The sequence below is a fragment of the Dipodomys merriami genome, unplaced genomic scaffold (genome assembly GCF_024711535.1).
Source record: "Dipodomys merriami isolate MVZ:Mamm:240054 unplaced genomic scaffold, mDipMer1.0.p SCAF_21, whole genome shotgun sequence".
NCBI lineage: Eukaryota > Metazoa > Chordata > Mammalia > Rodentia > Heteromyidae > Dipodomys > Dipodomys merriami.
The window spans coordinates 8888230-8908630 of record NW_027203493.1 but is presented as its reverse complement, the minus strand read 5'-3'; the positions used below and the strand labels follow the sequence as shown (position 1 = coordinate 8908630).

General features: G+C 46.7%; 1 pseudogene; it reads right to left on the bottom strand.

Annotated features, from left to right (window-relative positions):
• Window positions 1-17163: 17163 nt before the first annotated feature.
• On the bottom strand, window positions 17164-17955 carry LOC138834223 (small ribosomal subunit protein eS1 pseudogene; annotated as a pseudogene).
• Between the last annotated feature and the right edge of the window lie 2446 nt (window positions 17956-20401).

Genomic DNA, 20401 nt, shown 5'->3' with positions numbered 1-20401 from the left:
AGACTCAGCAGCATATTAGAAGTAGTATGCAACATAACCAGGGAGGTGGGACCTGGCCTAACACATCATTAGGATGAAGAAAGCAAAGCACAAGACCATCTTCATTGAGGCCAGGAATCATCTGATAAAAATCCAAAGCCCATCCATGATAAAATTTCTATTTTTTTGGTGGGGGGAGGGGTTTCAGCCGTAGGGCTTGAACTCAGGGCCTGAGCACTCACGGATAATACTTTACCACTTTAAGCCACAGCACCACTTCTGTTTTTGTTTGTTTGTTTGGTTGGTTTTTTGGGGGGGTCCGGTCGTGGGGCCTGAACTCTGGGCCTGGGTGCTGTCCCTCAGCTCTTCAGCTCAAGGCTAGTGCTCTACCACTTGAGCCACAGCGCCACTTCTGGCTTTTTTTTTTCTTTTTGCTTATATGGTGCTGAGGAATTGAACCCAGGACCTCATGCATGCAAGGCAAGCACTCTACCACTGAGCCACCTTCCCAGCCCCTGTTTGTTTGTTTTTGAGTTGTTAATTGGAGATAAGACTCTCACAGGAGGGCTGGGAAGGTGGCTCAGTGGTAGAGCGCTTGCCTTGCATGCATGAAGCCCTGGGTTCGATTTCTCAGCACCACATAAGCAAAAAGAAAAAACTGGAAGTGGCACTGTGGCTCAAGTGATAGAGCACTAGCCTTGAGCTGAAGAGCTGAGGGACAGCGCCCAGGCCCAGAGTTCAGGCCCCACGACTGCCCCCCCCCCCAAATAAAAGACTCTCACAGGGACTTTTCTTCCCAGGCTGGCTTTGAACAGCAATCCTCAAATCTCAGCCTCCTAAGTAGCTATGGAATACAGGCATGAGCCACTGGTTCCTGGCTCAGAGGGAATTCTTGAACCCACAAAGGGCACTTGGAACCCCCCCCCCCCAGTTCACATGATATTTGAGACTGAAGACAGAATGCTGCCCCCTGGATCAGGAACAAGAACAGGTGCTTGCTTTTGCTTCTGCTCTTCAGGATTGAGCTAGAAATTCTAGCCAAAGCAATTAGGCAAGAAAAAGAAATGAAAGAAATTGAAGCAAGAAAGGCAGAATAAAGCTGTCTCTTGTTTTGCTAGGCATCTGTTAGTAGCAAGTACCATCTCGTTCCATTTTGTGCTTAGAAGACACCCCTCCCCCCACATACACATACCTGACCACAAAACCCCATGGGTGTCAGGTACTTCTCCCAGGATGAGTGAGCCTCTCTTGGGCTGAACTTTCTTCCATTAGGGTTTGAGGAAGGGAAGCTCCAGTTGACTCTCATTCTTTTCCAATGTTCATCTCTCCTCCCTGGACACTTGAGGGTGCTCTGTGCTTGCTGCTCTTCAGGCTCACTCAGGCCTGGTGGTGAGGGTTTATTTCTCCACTTCAAGAGGAAACCTTTACACTGCAGGCAATAGGAAGTGTTCTTGGACACACAAAGAACTCACTCTACCACTAAGCCACATTCCTAGCCTTTTTTTTTTGAACCAGGTGAGCCAACAGCAACCTCTCACAATAAAGCCAACTCTGTCAAAGTAGGTCCAAGGGATCAGAGTCTCAGAAGCTAGAATGGTCGCAGCTTCTGGCCTAGGTGGGGACCACATTCTCCTCTCTGCCGTGTGAGCCTTGTGCATCAGCAGGGAGGTGGACACTGCTCAGCATGCTGGAGTGGCTGAGGTTCCAGCCTCCTGGGGATTGTGAAAGCACTTTGGGATGGCTGCCATTCTTATCTGCAGGGGAGGCCTGGGAGGAGTCTCCCTCTCTGGGGAGTCTGTTTTTGTGGTCACGTGTTCTGAACAGGGTGTTTGTCAGGGGACAGTGGCTGGTATGAGTTTGGTTTTAGGAATTCTCTTCTGGGCCTTCACTAATCAATGCCTAGAGAAAGCTGCTCCTGTTTGCTGTTTCCCCTCTGCCTTGGCCCCCAAACCCAGGATGTGACAGTAGTTGGGTTTTTTTGTTCCCTGATTATTGAGGGGAGGGGAGAGGGAGGAAGAGTCCTGGTGGGGGAGATAGGATCCTGAAATCAAACTGTCAGTTCCAATAGTAAAGACAAGCTTGAGGACTGGTGTCAGATAGATCCAAGTTCAGGTCTTGGCCAGGCTCCTTCCAGGTTGGGGGTGGGGAGCTGGTTAATTGATTTAGGCCTCTGGGGCTGGCAGATGGAAATACAAAGAGGCTGCAGGTCATCGGCTGGTGGCCAAGCTGTCCCGGGGCTGCTACGGGAGAGCTGGGCTTGGTAGATCAGGTCCAACCACTTGTCTCACCTCCTCCAATAAAAGGCCAGTAATGGTGAAGGGCAGGGAGGAAGAAGGCACTTTGGCCCATCTTTCTAGGCAGACATTTGCCTCCTTATTTAAGCAGCAGGAAGAGTGGGAGGTGGGGCATAAAAGGCATGCATAGTTAGATTGCCTCCATCCCCAAAGCCACAGCCAGCGGGCACAGGTGACCAGGTGGCTCCCTGTCCCAGGATGGCTCAGGTGAGGTCTTGTTGGAACAAGTCACAGACACCTGGCGGGCGATCCAGTTCTTTCTTGGATTCCAAGATGGCCACAAAGCGACTGCAGGAGAGAATGAATGGCTCCAGGCAAAGGCACACAGCTAGATGGGAAAGTGGGGGCTGGGATGCCCGGCTCTTGTCTTGCTTTCAGTGGTTTCATGGATCCCCATAAAGAGTCAGTGCTCCTCAGCGAAAGCAGCTTTTAAGCACCTGGTGTAAGGCCCGTCAAGCTCTTGCCCTGGCCCGGCACACCGCAGCTCTACCACATTGCAGAATGCATCTCCCAGCTCCCAGAACGCCTGGCTGCCTTCCTCTTCAGATCTGGGAGACACTGCTTTTACCCAGGGCTCTCCACCCTTCCTTCTCTCACCCCTTCCTGGGCCTGTAGCTGATTTGGTTACTTCTCACGTTCTGGTGCTCCCCCAGTCTTCAGGCTGGGAGCGGCTGGCACTCTAGTTACCTAAGCAGGAGCTGTGTAGTGATGTGTGTTGGACCGATGACTGTTCAATGAATAGTTGTTGATTTAATGATTCCCAATACGGGGACCTGGCGAAGCAAGTTGACCCCTGTGGAATCTCATTTTGCTCACTTGAAAAATCAGGCTGTGTGAATGAAAGGCTGAAGTGTGTCCTTCCCTAAGCCTCACAGACGTGCAATGGAAGACACATGGCTTCTTGCTGCCCTCTAGTGGGCAAGATGGCAAACGGCACTGCAGCAATTCATAGTTCAGCCACCAGACATGGAAACCACAAAAACCAGAGAAACTAGGAAAACATTCAGTGGACAAAGAGAAGAGGGTACGTCTTCCTTGTAGGGCACACCCAGAGCCAAGTCAGGAGCCTGGGGGTAGTTAGAGGCAGCAGGTGATGGAGACTGAGGCCACCGCCTCCTCTCCGTGTGAATTTAGGCTCCATTCAGTCTGCCCAGGGCTTTGTTTCCTCATCTCCAATGCAGGTACGAATCCATCTACCCCTCAGTTGCTGTAGGTCTAAATCACATCACATGCCTGGCCTGTGGCTGGTCTTCAGTGAAGGCTGACGACTCATGACTCTCAGTGTTTTCTTGTATGAACAATATGCAGTCACAGGCATGAATTACAGGACAGTGGCCATAATGTGTGGGTTGGTGGGCAGGAGTCGCATCTGCTTCCTGGGTGAATCAGGCCTTGGTATCAGAAGCCTCTGGGGGTCCCATGATCTCCGACACCCGTTCTCTGGATGACCCTGTACACCCAGGGGCATCATCTCTCTAGACCCCATCTGGGTCATCTGTGAAGTCATGGAAGCATCTAGAAGGCACTCAGCTTCCAGGAACAGAAAATGCAGCCAGAGGTCAAGAAAATTGGGAGCCACATGAGGAGCCTGTTTTGGGGGGGGGGACAGCCCATTGGTTAAGCAGGTTTTTGTTTTTTTTTTAAGTTTCAGTGATTGGAACAAGGTTAAGAGAATAAGTGATAGTTCATCTCTTTGACAATTACATGAAATTAAAATTTCCAGCAAGTTCTGTTGGAACCCAGGCCGGTGTATCCGTTTACATATTATCTGTAGTTATTTTCCTCCCAACTTTACCCAGTAATGGCACTTCCTGCCCCTCAGGACTCGGCCTCCCCCCACATCCACACACGATGACATTCAAGACGGGAAATAAGCAGGGAAAAAAAATGTCTATCTATGGTGGGTTTTGTTTCTAGGACCGAAGTATTTCCCAAAAGCCCTATGGAAAGCTCTCTCATCTCATTGGTCAAAACTAAATCACATGGCAAATTTTGGACCAATCATAAGGATGGGATGCTCCTGACTGCCTTAGCACAAAGGGGCTGCAAAGAGCCTACTCTTCTTGAGATGAAGGAGTCATAGCATTGTTCATACATCAAGCCAGGATTCTGTCAGGGAGAATGGATGAGAGGCCTATTTCAGACAAAAATCACTAAAGCTGCTTGTACCAATTTCTAGTCGTACCAGCTCAGAATTTAAGAGTGGATATTTTCTTTCATATGAACACATTTTATTGATGCTAATCCTCTCTTTGGAACTTGGATAAAGGGATGCATCATTCATTTAGAAATGCTTTATTGGTGGGGTTTGAATTCAAGGATTTATGTTCGGTAGACAGATGTTTTACCCCACCGAGCTACCTCTTCAGCCCTTTTTGCTTTGGTTATTTTTACATGATTTTGATTTTTGCCTGGGCTGTCCTGGACTCTAATCCTACTATTTATGTTTCCTGTGTATGACAGGCACATACCACTATGCCTAATTGTTTTTTTTGGGGGGGGGTTTTGGTTCTTTTTGTGTTTTTTTGGCTAGGGGTAGCCTGGAACTATGATGCTCCTGGTTTGAGTTTCTCTCATAGGTGAGATGATAGACATTTGTTACCACCCTCAGCTATTGACTTGAGATGGAGTCTCACAAACTTAAACTGATCTTAAACCAATATTCTACTAATCTCTGCCTTCAGAGTAGCTAGGATTCTGGTCATGAGCCACTACACCTGGGTCATTTAGGACTCTTTTGGTCTGCCCTTCCTTCTTGGTGATGGGCTCAGTCTGAGGTGTGCGATTCCTAGTGTGTTTCTGTGCTAGGCTCCACCTCCCCTGCCACGTGTGGGGAGGAAGGCTGGAGAGCTTCGAGGGGCCTCATCATGGCCCAGCCTGCTCATGGCAGTCAGAACACATGAAAACTCCCCACGATGTTGAGATGGAAATGCCACAAGCCTTTGAGAGGGGAGCGGCAGCCTCTAGCGTGATTTCCCAGTCCTATCCTGCTGTGAGCCAAACTGGAGCTGGGGTGGCCGTGGCTCCTGCCATGTGCACCAGTGGCTGGGGTCCGTGGAAGGCAAAGCAGAGCTCCAGGAACCTCATGGAAACAAATTTGTAGGTGGATTGAAAAGCAATTTACCAAGTACTGACACCAGACGTCGTTGTTAGAAAGATGAGGGAGTCGCAGGTGTGAAGGCGACAAAAATGATCACGGAAATGGAAAGGCCAGCGGAGCCCACAGAGCCAGTCGAAAGTGGTGTCAGAGGTCATGACACACGCTGGTGCTAAGGCAGCAGTCAAAGGAGGCTAGGGCGCAGCGTGCATACGCAGATAAGAGATGCCAGGCCGGGCACCGGTGGCGCAGGCTTGTAATCCTAGCTACTCAGGAGGTTGAGGTCTGAAGATTGCAGTTCAAAGCCAGCTTGGGCAAGAAAGTCTGTGAGACTCTTATCACCAATGAACCACCAGAAAATTGGAAGTGGTGCTGTGGCTCCAAGTGATAGACAGCTAGCTAGCTTTGGGCAAAAGAGCTCAGAGACAGCACCCAGGCCCCGAGTTCAAGCCTCATGACTGACAAAAATAAAGATGGCAGGTGCCCTTGAACTATGGCTTCTTACTGATCTGAGCAGGTCGGTCTCCTGATGGAGGATGCATATGAAAGTCTTCCACTTGGGGTCTTTTAAGTGCTAAGGAAAGTGAGGGCAAACAGGAAAACCAGTGTGTCTGTGTATATGCTCATGTGTATGTATACATCATGGTGTGTGCATAAGCAACTGGCATGTGTGTGTGTGCATGTGTGTGTGTATGTGTGTGTGTGTATGCACACATGCATGCATCTTGTCTGCGCCTAGCAGCCTCACCAGGTCTGCCACTAGAATGCTCCCTCATCTGACCACTGGGCTTGGCACATGGACTGGGTGGCACTTGCCAAGCACCATCCTGGCGCTGACTCTCTCACCATGACCACACATTGGCCACATGCCCACACTGTTCAAAGTGCTCCCCGGGTAGCACAGAAGGTAACCCCAGAACCATCCTACAGACAAGAGCTGGAAGGAATCCTGGCGTACAGATGGGGAAACTGAAGTTCAGGAAGGTGAGGTGGAATGCCCAGTCACACAGCTGGTAGAAAGCGGAGATGGGATTTGAACCCGGGACTCTTGAATTCAGAGTCTGCAGTGATGGAGGGACACAGGGTAGCCAGAAAGCCTGTTCCATGTCTTCTTTTCAAGCTTCCTCATACGGGGGAGGGGAGGGGAAAGGGGGTCGCTGTCCAGAGTGAGGGCATATAGTACATGCTCAGTAAACAACAGCTGTTGTTAACACTCAGGAGCCAGGTGGGTTCTGTGGAAATGATTTGCATCCAATGCTGAGCCGTCAAAGACACCCGGCAGGGGTGGAGAAAACAAGAGGGGCACACAGCTGTACCTGCTCTTGGCACACAACGGCAGCTAAAAAGCCCCTGCCCACACTCCCTTAGGTCTACATTCATTTCACTTGTTGGAAAGAGGGGGCAAAAAGAACAAGTGTTAAAGGCATGGGGGGAAAAAGCAAGACATCTAGGGTAAGATAACCAGACTGGCAGCTATGTGATGATTGCGAAAGGCAGACGCGATGGAGCCCGTGTCAAAGGCCAGGCCAGAGTGGGGAAGAAGCAGCAGGCTGGGTGATGGGGGTGGCTCTAGGGTGGATGCTCCTGCAGTGACAAGGATTCACCTCTAGGGGGTGACAGCCTCAGACCCCAAGAGAGCAGCTACAAGGCCAGGCTGGACCCACACCTAGGAGCCAGATAGGAGCAGATGCCAGTCCTAAAGCTGGTGCTCCAGCCTGCTCAGCCTGTCTTGGTGGGAATGGCTCCACCCCACTGGGCCAGCTGGAGTCTAAATCAAGATAAGGCATGTGGTCAGCTGGGCCAGAATTAGCCACTTCCACTCAGCCACCCCCACCCCCCCCCCCCAGGGAGCCTGGATCAATCAGTTCCCCCAAGGGAATTGCTTTCAGGCCCATTAAGGACTGAGGGGAGACGGTCCCTTAAACCAGGGATCAGGGAGCTTATGGGTAAAGGGACAACTAATAAATATCCCAGGTTTGACCACTCATGGGCTACTCAGAAATATACCACAATTAGCCCCAGGCTCTGTGTGTGTGTGTGTGTGTGTGTGTGTGTGTGTGTGTGTGTGTGTGTGTGTGTGTGTGTTTGTGTGTGTGTGTGTGTGTGTGTGTGCACATTTATTTATGGGCAGCTCAGCAAGAAAAGACCAAGTTTCTCTGTTTAGACCAAGTTTCTCTGTTCAGCTGCAAAACTGAGAGAAATTGGTTGCAAAACACTTCTGATGAAGTATGCAAGCCAGGCACTGGTGGCTCACGCCTGGACTCCTAGCTAGCTACTCAAGAAGCTGAGATATGAGGACCATGGTTCAAAGCCAGCCAGGACAGGAAAGTTTGTGAGATTTTTTATCTACAATTAACCACCAACAAGTCAGAAGTGGAGCTGTGGCTCAAGTGGTAGAGCACCAGCCTTGAGTGAGACAGCTCTGAGTTCAAGCTTCAATACTGGCATATGCACTAAGAAAAAAAAGAACCAGTATTCAAGCTTAAACTCAACAGTAAGAATACAACTCAACCAATTAAAAAACAATCCAGACTTCCACCTCACCCAACAAGAGATGGAGAAACCTCATGAGAAGATGCCAGCCCCTCATGCAAACTGTGAGAGTCTCACATCCAGGTCGCTGGTGGCTCACTCGTCATCATAACTACTCAGGAAGCTGAGATTGAAGGATCACGATTTGAAGCCCGCCTGAGCAGGAAAGTCTGTGAGTCTCTCATCTCCAATTAACCTCCAGAAACCCAGAAGTATAGCTGTGGTTCAAGTGGTAGAATGCTAGCCTTGAGCGAAAGAGCTCAGGGACAGGCCCCAGCCCCCAAATTCAAGCCCCAGGATGGCACAAAAAATACCCCTAACCCCAGCCCAAACCTTCCTAACACCAGAGGCTGGTGAGGGTATAGAAAGCCAGGGACTACCCTGGACTGCTGGCAGTTTGTGGGGTTTTTTGTTTTGTTTTGTTTTGTTTTTTACAAAACTAAACACACTAATCACATCATCTAGTCACCATGCTCTTTGCTATTTACCCAAAGGAATTAAACTCTCTCTCTCTCTCTCTCTCTCTCTCTCACACACACACACACACACACACACACACACACAAACACACACATACACACACACACAGAGAATCTACACAACACAATTATAGCAGCTTTAGCCATTGCCAAAACTTGCACACAGGCCATGTCCTTGAATAGGTAGATAGGTAAGTAAATTAAGATGCACCCAGACAATAAAATAGTATTATCCAGGAGAAATAAACTATCAAGTTGGGTATGGTGGTACACGCCTATAATCCCAACACTGGAGAGTCTGAGTCCAGAGGATCATGAGTTCAAGGATAGCCTGAGGGACATAGCCCTATCTCATAAACAAACAAACCAAGCTACCAAACCACAAAAAAGACAAGCGTATTGCTCAGTGAAAGAGGCCAATGAGGAAAGGTTCCACACCACATGATTCTAACTGCATAACATTCTGGGACTGTTATGGAGACAAGAAAAGGCCTAGTGCTGGCCAGAGGTGGAGCAAGTATGAGAGCTGCAGAGGTGGGGCCCAGGGGACTTCTGGCGGGAGGATCTGCACGATGCGTTAGTAATGGACACACGTCACTTTCCACCTGTGAGAGCCCACAGGCCAGACCACCAAGACGGAGCTCCAGGGAAGCTGTGAACCTTGCTTAGTCATAATAGGGCTGGGAGCCAGAGCTGGGACTCCGGTTCATTTTTTTCCATTAAAACTTATTTTTAAAAAAAGATTTCTGTCATTGACTATTATAGAATGCTTTCATGTCAAAAAGCAAAACTTAATCTCTGGGGAGAAATTGGAATATCCAGACACAGCAAAGGGAAGGAAATAAAAAGAAACCTCAAATCCTACTGTCCAGCCAAAGAACTCTTTACCTTCACCCAAGACCCAGTGCTTTCCTAGGCTGCAGTTATGAAAGTCCAGTGCAACACCACGTACCCCTCCACTGTGCCTGATAGTATTCACCCTTGGTAAGCAGGGGTTCTAAGTGTGAGCCACGCCCCCAGCCTCTAATCTCCGGTTGATGGTTGAATAATATTCTATTGGGTGGGCATACAGGGACTCGAATCCATCATATCCAAAACAATTAGACCTTTAAATTATTTTTTTCAAATCTTCAATATTCTAAACAACTATGGTACATGCTCTTTTGTATAATCACTTATCCGTGTGCTCACTTCCCTGAGTTACTTTTCTAAAAGTGGAATGACCTGATTGAAAGATTTGTCTCATTTTTTAGGCTCTGGTAAATATGTTTGAATAACCTTAGGAAAGATTGGATAAGTTATCCCTCTGGGCAAATATTCAAGGGGATAAGACTCACATGCAATAGGAGTTTAATAAATACCCACATACAATTATAATTTGGGTATCATCAAGATGGACTCTTCCATGCACACTGTCTGAAATTCTGCTCATCTTCTGTCAGCCATCCAAAGCCCAGAGCAAAGAATTGCTCCCAGAAGTGAGAGGAGAGAAAGAGATTGAGAAAAGAAAGGAGGAGAAATCTCTTAGGGAAGCCTCTCCATTGAATAACATCCTAGCCCCTCACCTGTTGATTTCTCCGAAATTCAGCTGGTGATGATGATGAGTATGCCAGTTTCAATATCAATTACTTAAGCCAGCCCCAGACAAGAGTCAGGTGCCTGGAAGGACCAAAGTTCAGAGGTTAAAAAGATTAAAAAAAAAAAGAAGCAGAAAACAACTTTCTCATCCAACCTCCCAATAAATACCTCAAGATTCGCACCCAGGACCCATTCTTGCCCAATGTAACCAATGGAGGGAACTCAGTCTGCAGGAGCAGGGTGGAAGGAACACTTGGGCATAATTCAAGCTCAACCTTTTCCTGTTTAAAATTTTTCTTTTACACTCATTTCTCTCAAATTCTCAGGCTAGATAGAGGGTTTGCATCATTTTGGCAGATAAAGATAACTGTGGAGCCGTAGGATGAAGTTCGATTCCGTTTTACAACAAGGTCTCCGTTTAAGCTTTGCAAATGGAAGTCATATTAAACTGGATTAATTCATCCCTGACATCAGGGGAAGGAGAAAGAAGGAGAAAGACGGATTTTTTAAAAAAGTGCAAAAATAATCTTTCTATAAAACCTGACATTCACCAGCACGGCTCAGAGACATACCTTAAAAATGAACCTGTGGATTACAGTGATTTCAAATGGACGGGCAAAGCATCAAAATGAAGAGAGGCAGAAAAACAAACAGAAGGAAATGCATTGGTGTTCTGAACAGCCGCTTTCTAAGAGCACGGGGCCCCTCGCCGCTCAGCAATTCATTTTTCTTTCACCAGCTACATTCAATTTTAATCAGGCACAGTATATTAAAAAATCATCTTTAGGATTACCTGCACAGCCCTCCCAAGGGGAAACAAAAAGCATGATAAGATTATACAACCATCTCAAAGCTGCCTTACAAATGTGTGCAGCAGCAACCAATAAAAATGAGAGAGCAAAAGGTTATGATTAAGTCTGCAAGCTCCTCACCAGGGGCTGGAGGTTCATTTCAATTCGCTTAACAAACTGCTTGGGAAGGATTATTAAGGAAAACAATGCAATCGTGGAATTTGATGATGAGGGAAAAGGAAATGGTTTCCAGAGATGGTTACTTGGAATTTGAGTGCGTTTCTGATTTCCTCAGTGCTTCATCTTATACACTGAGAAACATCCATGACCCCTACCCAGGAGGAATAAAGTGAGGATTTCAGGATAATAGGCGATAAGTATTGGAAACAGGATTTAGGGGTTCACTTAAAGAGAGAGGCACAGAAGTGCACGCCTGTTATCTCAGAATTTGGGAGGCTAAGGCTGGATGGTTTGACCCAGGAAGGCCTGGATGACAAGGTTTTCTCCTGCCTCTGCTTTCCAAGTGCTGGGATTACAGGTGTGTGCCAGCATGCCTGGCTCAACACTAGTTTTTCTGAAGCATGTACCACGGGCCAGGTGATTTTTATATTAAAATAGTCTCCCCACCACCCCTACCACATAGCTACTATGTATCTGTCATGGCAAAACAGACACCTACAGAGATTTGGGAGTTTCTGTGGGAGCAGCTGCAGGTGAAGAGACGGATCGATTGGGATGGGTGTGTGTTGGGACAGGGCTATCAGGACAAACAGAGGGTGTGTGTGTGTGTGCGTGCATATGTGCGTGCATGTGTGTGCATGTGTGTGTGTGTGTGTATGTGTGTAAAAGAGAGACAGAGAGAGATGGAGAGACAAGAGAGAGAAAGACAGGATGGGTCCAACTTTGTAATGAAGAGTGGGAAAGTGAGAAATGCAAAGCTTTTCCTTTGGTGGAGGGGAATCCTTGTCTTTTGAATTCGTCAACTGGTTGGATGAGGCTCACTTCCATGATGGAGGATAACCCACTTTCCTCAGTCTACTGATCTCAAAAGACCTTCCTAAGATGGACACCGGTGGCTCAGGCTTGTCATTCTAGCTACTCAGGAGGCTGAGGATCTGAGGATCATGATTTGAAGCCAGCCCAGGAAGGAAAGTCTGTAAGACTCTTATCGCCAATGAACCACCAGAAAACCAGAAGTGGCGCTATGGCTCAAAGTGGTAGATTGCTCACCTTGAGTACAAAAGCTCAGGGACAACACCCAGGTCCTGAGTTCAAGTCCTACCACTGTAAAAAAAAAAAAAAAGACCTTCGTAGCAACACCTAGATTGGTGTTGGTCCAAGCAACCAGGCACTGGCCTAAGAAATTCACCACAGCGGTGACTTCTGCCTTGCCCAGGATAGAAAGGGCTCGAAGAATACGGGGAGCTCCTTAGGCTCTTGGCCCCTTTAGTTCTTGGGGACAGAAGACATGACAGAGGCCACAGCCCCCAGGAGTCAGTGCTTGTCACGCAAGAGTGACAGGGCTGGGGGCCTGGGTCATCTGTCCACTTCGAAACCTGTGCTGCGGGCGAGGCAACCATCAGCCAGGTGGAGCTACTGGCCTCTTGCATGTGTCCAGGGTGACTAAAATTTAAACTCTAAAGCAGGGTACATTAAAAAATAGCAAAATGACTCAGACGCCAGTGCAAACTTGGTTCCGTGAAAGACCACCAAAGTCAATTCACCTGTCCTTACGTTCCCTAACTCTGGCTGACAGAGAAGTTCCATCACACACCTTCCCTGCGGATGTAAGCCCCCACCCACGGGCTAGGCCAGAACAACAATGCATCCCAACAGCTCTGTCAGTGCATTTGCCAGGATTCCTTAACCAAACAAAATAAAAAACAGGTACTGGGGCTGAAGCCTATAATCCCTACTCGGGAGGCTTAGATCTGGAGGATGAGGATTCAAAGCCAGCCTGGGCAGAAAAGTCTATGAGACTCTATTTCCAATGAGCCAGTAAAAACATTGGACTGGAGGTGTGGCTCGAGTGGTAGAGTGCCAGCTAAGCAAGTGCAAAGCCCTGAGTTCAAGCCTCAATACTGAAAAAAAAAAAAATCACACAAAAAAAGAGAACCACAAAATGACGAAAGATTCTTTAACAGCAATATTAACTGGAAGAAAAATCATGTACACTGGACTTTATTACAATTAAATTTAATGCTCATTAAAGAACACTATTAAAGCAAGTAAAAGAGAAACAATAGATCTGGGAGAAGTAAGTGTGCCTGATTTACCTGATGAGGGACTTTCTTTTTTGAGAACATATAAAACCTTACTGAAAAAAATTACTAAGGAAAATAACTCAAAAGGAAAGGCTGAGCACCTGGCTAAGAGAGTTCGAGGTTCCAGAAGACAGTTTCCCAGCTGGTAATGGTGGAATCATTTGAGGTGAAGGAGAACACATGTATTCCGAAACCACTGATAAGTTTTTTGTCTCCCACAAAGAAACGACTAGTACCCGAGAGAAAAGCATGCTAATTATCTGAATTTGAATGTCTACATAGATTAGATTACCCCACCACACCCCTGGAAAACACTCCATTACCGAAAATAAATAAACAAATAAAATTGAACATTGTGGAAGATTTCCACAGGCATCCTGAGGAAAGAGACAACATCAAATGGCCAATGAACAGAAAAGCACATGAAAACATTGCAGCCCAAAGGAAAGCTTCCAAACACAAAGCTACTGAGCTGGCAGTGGATGATAAATTAGTACATGTTGGAGGTGATTTTTTAAAAAAAAATCTATCAAGAGTTCAAAAACAAAACAAAATCTTCTTCCCATCCCTCCCTTCTTCCTTCTAAAAAAAGGAGGTGGGGGGTAAAAATAATAAGAGAGATAATGAGAGAGAGAGAGCCTTGTGCTTCCGATGTGGGAAGGCATCCTGGGCAGTTAATTGAGCCGCAGGGAGCCAGAGCAGGACTGAAAACACAGGAAGTTTAAAAAATGACAGAACACGGGGTCTGACCTTTTTTTTAAAGCAGACCCTGTGGGCTCCCGGTGGGCCAGGCAGGAAGAGAGACCCCGCAAGGGGTGCTGGGAAAGCAGGTGAAGTCTACTGCCTTTGCTTTCACATTAAGCCTCGAATCACTTTTTCTTTTGGAAAAAAAAAATGGGCCTGTTGAACAAATGCTCCTGCGGAACTACAGGGGGAATCACAGAGCAGGGGAAATTTGCAAAGCTTTTGCTCAGGACTTCTGATACCATGCTCTGCTCTAAAGCTAGGATTTCAGAGTTATTCTTGTCAGGCGTCTGGTTTTGAAGTTTCCCTGAAAGCCATGCCAAGCAGGAGGCTCTGTTCTCAGGAGGGAAATAGGAGGTTGACTGTCCTTCACATAAAGGGTCTCTACCATAAAACTCTGGGACCAGCTGGTTCCTATGATGTTTCTCTTGCTTTCATTTTCCTTAATGTTTGTTTTTGGTCAGTTGTGGGGCCTGAACTCTGGGCCTGGGCACTGTCCCTCAGTTCTTCAGCTCAAGGCTAGTGCTCTACCACTTGAGCCACAGTGCCACTTCCAACTTTTTCTGCTTATGTGGTGCTGAGGAATCGAACCCAGGGCCTCATGCATGCAAGGCAAGTACTCTACCACTGAGCCACCTTTCCAGCCCTTCTTTAATGTTTTATAGGTTTGCATTATACAGTCCTACATTTAAGTTCCTGAGCCTGTAAGTATGGGATTTAGATTCTATTTGGTTTTCAGTTTTAAGACCCAGGCTTTCCCCCCCTTCTTTTATTTCATTTTTGCAAAGGTTTTTTATTTCAAATTGGAACTTGAACTCAGGGCCTCATGCTCTCACTTAACTTTCTGGCTCATAGGTCGCACTCGACCACTTGAACCACACCTCTAGTCCAGCATTTTTGCTGGTTAATTGAAGACAGAGTGAGACTTTTCTGTCTGTGATCCTCCAAGGTCTCAGCCTCCTGAGTAGATAGAATTACAGACATGAACCATGGTACAGGGCCATGGACATAGCCTTGGGCATGTAGTCTTGAGATTAACTAGACTTTCTTAACATTCTATTTGCTGTTCTTTTGTTTTGTTTTGTTTTATCCAAATATACAGAATCTTCTGGGGTTTTGATAAGGACTGAATGGGGCATGTACCTGGGTATGGGGAAGAACCATCTTCTCTGAATCAACTCACTTGGTCTCTGGCTTATGTTTCTAACCTCTTAGATTTCTCTCATCAGCACATTGTAGGAATTCTCCAAATTTTGTTAACGGTATTACCATTTTTATTTCAATGCCCAATTATTTATTGCTAGTAATAGAAAAACAATTCATTTTTGTCTGTTTATCTCTTATCCTATGACCTTCCCAAATTCATTTGTTAGTTCTACAAGGATTTGTTTTATATGCTCCTCAGGAATTTCAGTGTAGACAGACATTTGAAAATGGACATTTTTTTCTTTCTTCTGATCTTCCTTTTCCTTCTCTCTCTTTCTCTCCCCCTCTCTCTTTCTTTGTTTCTTCTTTCTTTTTTTATACGTTTTTTATTGTGAAAATACTGTACAGAGGTTTACAGTTAAATGAGCAAGGTAATGAGGACATTTCTTTCTTTCTTTCTCTCTCTCTCCCTTTTTTGTCTTCCTTTCCTCTTTCCTTCCTTTCTTCCTTCCTTCTTTTCTTTCTCTTTCTTTCTTTCTTTTTTCCTTTCTTTCTTTCCTTCTTTCTTTCTTCATTTTTTCTTCGTCTTTCTGACAGGGTCTTGCTGTGTAGCCCAGGCCTGGCCCCAAATTTGAGAGTTCCCTGCCTCAGCCTCCTGAGCGGTGGAATTACAGGTGTGCATTCCCATACCTGGCATCTGTGGGGCTTTTTTTTTTCTTGCCTTCTTTCATGGCTACAAGTTCCAGGATAATGTTGAATAAGAATAATGAGAGAGGACAGCCTTTCCTTGTTCTGATCTTATGCATGTATGTTACCTTGTAGACTTTGCTAGAAACTCTTCCTTTATCTCTTTATCAAGGTGAAGAAACTTCCCTCGACTCCTGTTTCTCTAAGGGGTATACGAACACACACATACACACATGTGCATGTGTGTGCACACACACAGAGTGAACAGATATTGAATTTTGTCCATTTTCCTGCATTGACTAATTTGAGTGTGTGATTTTCTCCTTTAGCCAGTTACATGTTAGACTGTATTGATTTTGACCATATTGAACCAGACCTGCATCCCTGGAATAAATCTCCTTGTTTATGATATATTCTTTCTATATATGGTTGAGTTGCATTTGCTGGCATTTTACTAAGGACTTGGGTTCTTATTTTCATGAGGGATGCTTGCTGTCTGCCATTTCCTTCTTGTCTATCTACTGTATTTGTCTGGGCTTGTATTAGAGTAATAGTAGGTTCATAAAATGAACTACAAGTCTGCCTAGGATCAGTGTTCATTCTTTCAGTGTTTGGTAGACGTTGCCAGTAAAACCATCCAGGCTTGGAGATTTCCTTTATGGCAGATTTAAAATGACAAGTTCAACTTCTTTAATAGTTCCTGGGCTATCCAAACAATCGATTTCACATTGCGTGAAGTTGTTTTTAGTGTTTCCTTATCCTCTTATTTTGTGCTGGAGAATCTGGAGAAATAGCCTTGGTTCTGTTCCCACTCCTGGTCATTGTTGCAAAGAGCCAGCCTTTCCAGTGTCTTTTGCTACTGTGTTCGGTTTTCATTTCTCTGATGTCGTTCTTTATTATTTCTTCCCGTCTGTGTGTGAGGGGTTTATTTTATTCTTCTTTCTCTAGGCTCTCGAGGTGAGATGTGAGATGATTGACTGGGGAGTTTTCCTTCCTTTTCTTTTTCTTTTCTTTCTAACAGATGCACTGAGGCCATGGATTTTTTTTTACCCCCAGCATTGCTTAGCTGTGTCAAAAACTTTGATTTGCTCACTTTTGTCCTCATTTCAGGCTTCCTCTTTGACCCATCCAACAAGCAAAGCTGTGTGGCTTCATTTCTGAGCACCTGGAAGATATTCTGTCATCTTTCTGTTTCTGACCACATGTGTCAGGGAGCATGCTGTGCAGAATTGCAATTCTCTTCAATTAGTTGAGGTCTGTTTGGTTATCTGGGATGCAGTGTGTATAACTGAAGGCACATGTCCCAGGGGGCCCTTGGAAAGAATAGGCAGAGACTGGGGCTGGGGCTGGGGGGAGGGGATGGTGGGGACAGGGAGGGGGAAGGGTGGCCCGAGCAGAAATCCAACATTTATGAGGCTTAGGCTGGAAGATGGCAGCAAGTATTAGATGCTTGTTCTACAGAGGCTGGTGAGATTCTGTTGATTGGTGGTGAGTTTTTCTATATTCTCGTCCCCCCCCCCTGCCCCCAATCACAAATAGGCCTTTTATTTGTCACTAATACAACTCTGAGCTTTAAGGGGATTCTTGGACTGGTGGCTGGTATCCATCGGCTCACTCCGCTTTAGCATACATCTCGTCCCCAGTAGCTTTTCCAGAACCACCGCCATCCCCATGAGGCTCCATGAGTTTTCCTTGGGCTTCTTCAGCATGTTTAGCTTTCTAATGAAGACATCATGAAGCAGATAAACAGACCGGCAAGCCTTTTCTATGTCTTTTCCAAGGTTGTCTGGAATCAATTAATCAACTGCTTCCTTCAAGTCACTTGTGTGTACTTCTCAGGTCGTGATGTCCATCATCTTCTTCTGGGTCTGGCGGACCTGTTGATGCTGAGCATAGGAGGTCTCTCGGATCTGACTGTTGTGGTGTATTTTTTTTTAGTAAAACCAACACAGAAAAGATGAAGCAAGTAACCAGCTGTAGCCTTCACCTCAGCCTGAGCTCCCATCATCTGCCGCTTTCTGACCACAGAGCACATTTTGTTCCAGGGGAGGGGCTTCCATGCCATGGAGGATGGTCAGGTAGTGCTTGCCCCGAAATCCTCAGTCATTAGCTTGAATTTCTAAATGCAACTACATCATTTTGCAGATCAGCAAGGCTCACATCAAACACCCAGCCTTGGTGTCCATTGCATGTGATTCTGGTTCCGTGAGTCCTTGTGACTAGTGTTTGTCCAATATTTTCTAAAATGAACATGGCTGGTGCGTTCATACCATCCTGATCTTGCTGAGAAAATGGATCCACTTCTTTCTTCTTGACTCCCTTTTGGCCACCTTTTGGAAGGTGTCTGTTCTTGCCAACCTCCATGGTGCTAGTCAGAGACCCAAAAGGAGTTTTTCTATATCCTCACTGTTTCTACTCATCATATTTTTGCTTCAGGATTGATTCCTTTATCATTTGATCATGGCCTTCTCTACATCTTGGTTATTTTCATTGTTAGGAGGTTTGCTTGACTAGATGAGACAGAACCATTTCTGATTTGCTTTTCTGGTGGTTAATTGGAGATGAAGAGTCTCATGGACTTTCCTGCCCAGCTGGCTTTGAATTGCAATCCTCAGATCTTAGCCTTCAGAGCAGCTAGCATTATAGGCTTGAGTCTGGTCCCTGATGCAGTTTTGAGCTGGCCTCTGGTCCCACCATCATTAAAGACACTTTCCAAGAAAACAGCATCTCAATGACTTTCGAAAGAGATACACACAAGTTTGCAGAAAGAGACACCATTGATAGGTTAACAGTGGGTTGAGATCATCCCTGGCTGCCTGCTCACTCTGTTAGGGACCCTAGACAAGCTCCTGGTTGCCAGGTACCCCTAGAGAAAGAGCTAATGTGAGCACTGATGGTTCCATCGACAACATGTGGGGACTCTGGGGGTCCTGTCGCTCAATGATGCTCCCTGTGAACACTTGATGTTGGGGATGAATCTCGGTCAGGTAGCACCACCCTCCCTCCGCCAGTTGGCAGCTCAGCAAACGCACCTGGGGAAGGCTCAGTACAAGGCAAAATCCCAGGGTCCAATCTGTGGGTCTTAGTGGGCCTGGGAACCAAGAGTCCTGAGGGCGTCCAGCTCGATGCTGGTTAGCACCCAGACTCCCTGGGGCTTGTAATATCATGACTGCTGATGAGCCCGTGTTAAGGGAGCACTTAACCAGATTCCAGGGAGAAGAAGTTTTATGTTTGTTTCTGGTGCCACTCTTGGGGCTTGAACTTGGAGCCTGGGTGGTATCCCTGAGCTTTGTGGCTTATAGTTAGTGCTCTGCCACTGCTTCACTTCTGGCTTTTTTTGAGGCCTGGGCTGGCCTCAAACTGTGATCCTCAGATCTCAGCCTCCTGCTCAGCTAGGATTATAGGTATGCATCACCAGCAACCAGCAGAAAAAGGTATTTTTAAAGTGGGATAAGGAGGATAGCAATAGTACACAGGTGGGCAAATAGAAGCTGGGTACAGGTGCCAGGACCAATGGCTGGCATTGCTTAATTTCTGGCCATCCGCAGGGTACAGTCCCATCTACTCTCTCCTGACCATACTGTGAAGAAGGCCTCTGTCTTGTCTCCCTAGCTTTAGGACATGTTAGGGCTAAGAAGGAGTCATTATCTGGGGACCCACAATGCTGAACCTGGCTTGTCTTTCTCTGCCTTCTCCCACAATCCAGTCATTCCATGTACCTTCCCACTAACCTCAGACGCGGGACTTTATTCTCTTCCTTCATCACAAGCTCCCTTCCTCCAGGCACAGAACATACCAGAAGACAGTGAGAGCAGAAAAAGAGCCTGGCTAGGCAAGCAGGGCAAAGGCCTCACCGATAGAAGTGCTGCAAGCCTCATCATGGCCTTGAGCCATCCAGTAGACAGGCCTCTAGACATCTTACCACCATAGTCTACAGCAACTCTGAGCAGGAATCTAGATATCTCATTACCATGGCCTTGAGCTGTCCCGTAGGCAGGCCCCTGGTCATCACGTCATCACCCATTGCCCATCACCCATCGCCCATCTCCCCTGGAAAAGTTGCACATAAACCATGGGCTGACTGGCCTCCAGACAGCACACAAGCGCTGCATGGAGCCTCTGAGTAGCTCTGGAGACGGATAGGACCTGCAGGCTCTCCAATGATCACGAGCATCCCACAGCCTCTCCTAGAAACACCTCATTAACCCCTGTACCATGCACCAGAGAGGGGCTCCCTCTCTGGGAGAGTTGGAGACCATCGAGCCAAAGAACCTGATGCAAGAGTTACAGTTTTCTGTTATTAGTAGAAAGCATTTCAGCTTCCAGCAACGGCTTCTACCCACAGTTGCTCTGGCCATTTTGTGCGAATTAAGAAGAAACATCCTCTCCTCAAGGCTCTTCCCTACCATCTTCCAGGAAACAGTTTGGGCTACTATTCAAGATTAAGAAGACCTTGAAGGAAAAGTGTCCCCTGGATTTGTGAAGTGCACAACCTGCCCAACACCACAGCTCTCCAAGCTTCCTTTCCCAAGGTGACTGCCTGAGGTCATCTCCCTTACCTGTGCCTTGCATCTACTCTACTAATCCTGCCTTCTCTTTTTTTTCTTTCTCCTCCTCCTCCTCCCCCCCTCCTCCTCCTCCTTCTCCTCCTCCTCCTCCTCCGCCACCTCCTCCTCCTTCTTCTTGTCAGTCATGGGGCTTGAACTCTGGGCCTGGGTGCTGTCCCTCAGCTCTTAGGCTCAAGGCTAACACTCTACCACCACTTGAGCCACAGTGCCACTTCTGGTTTTTCTGGTGGTTTATTGGAGAT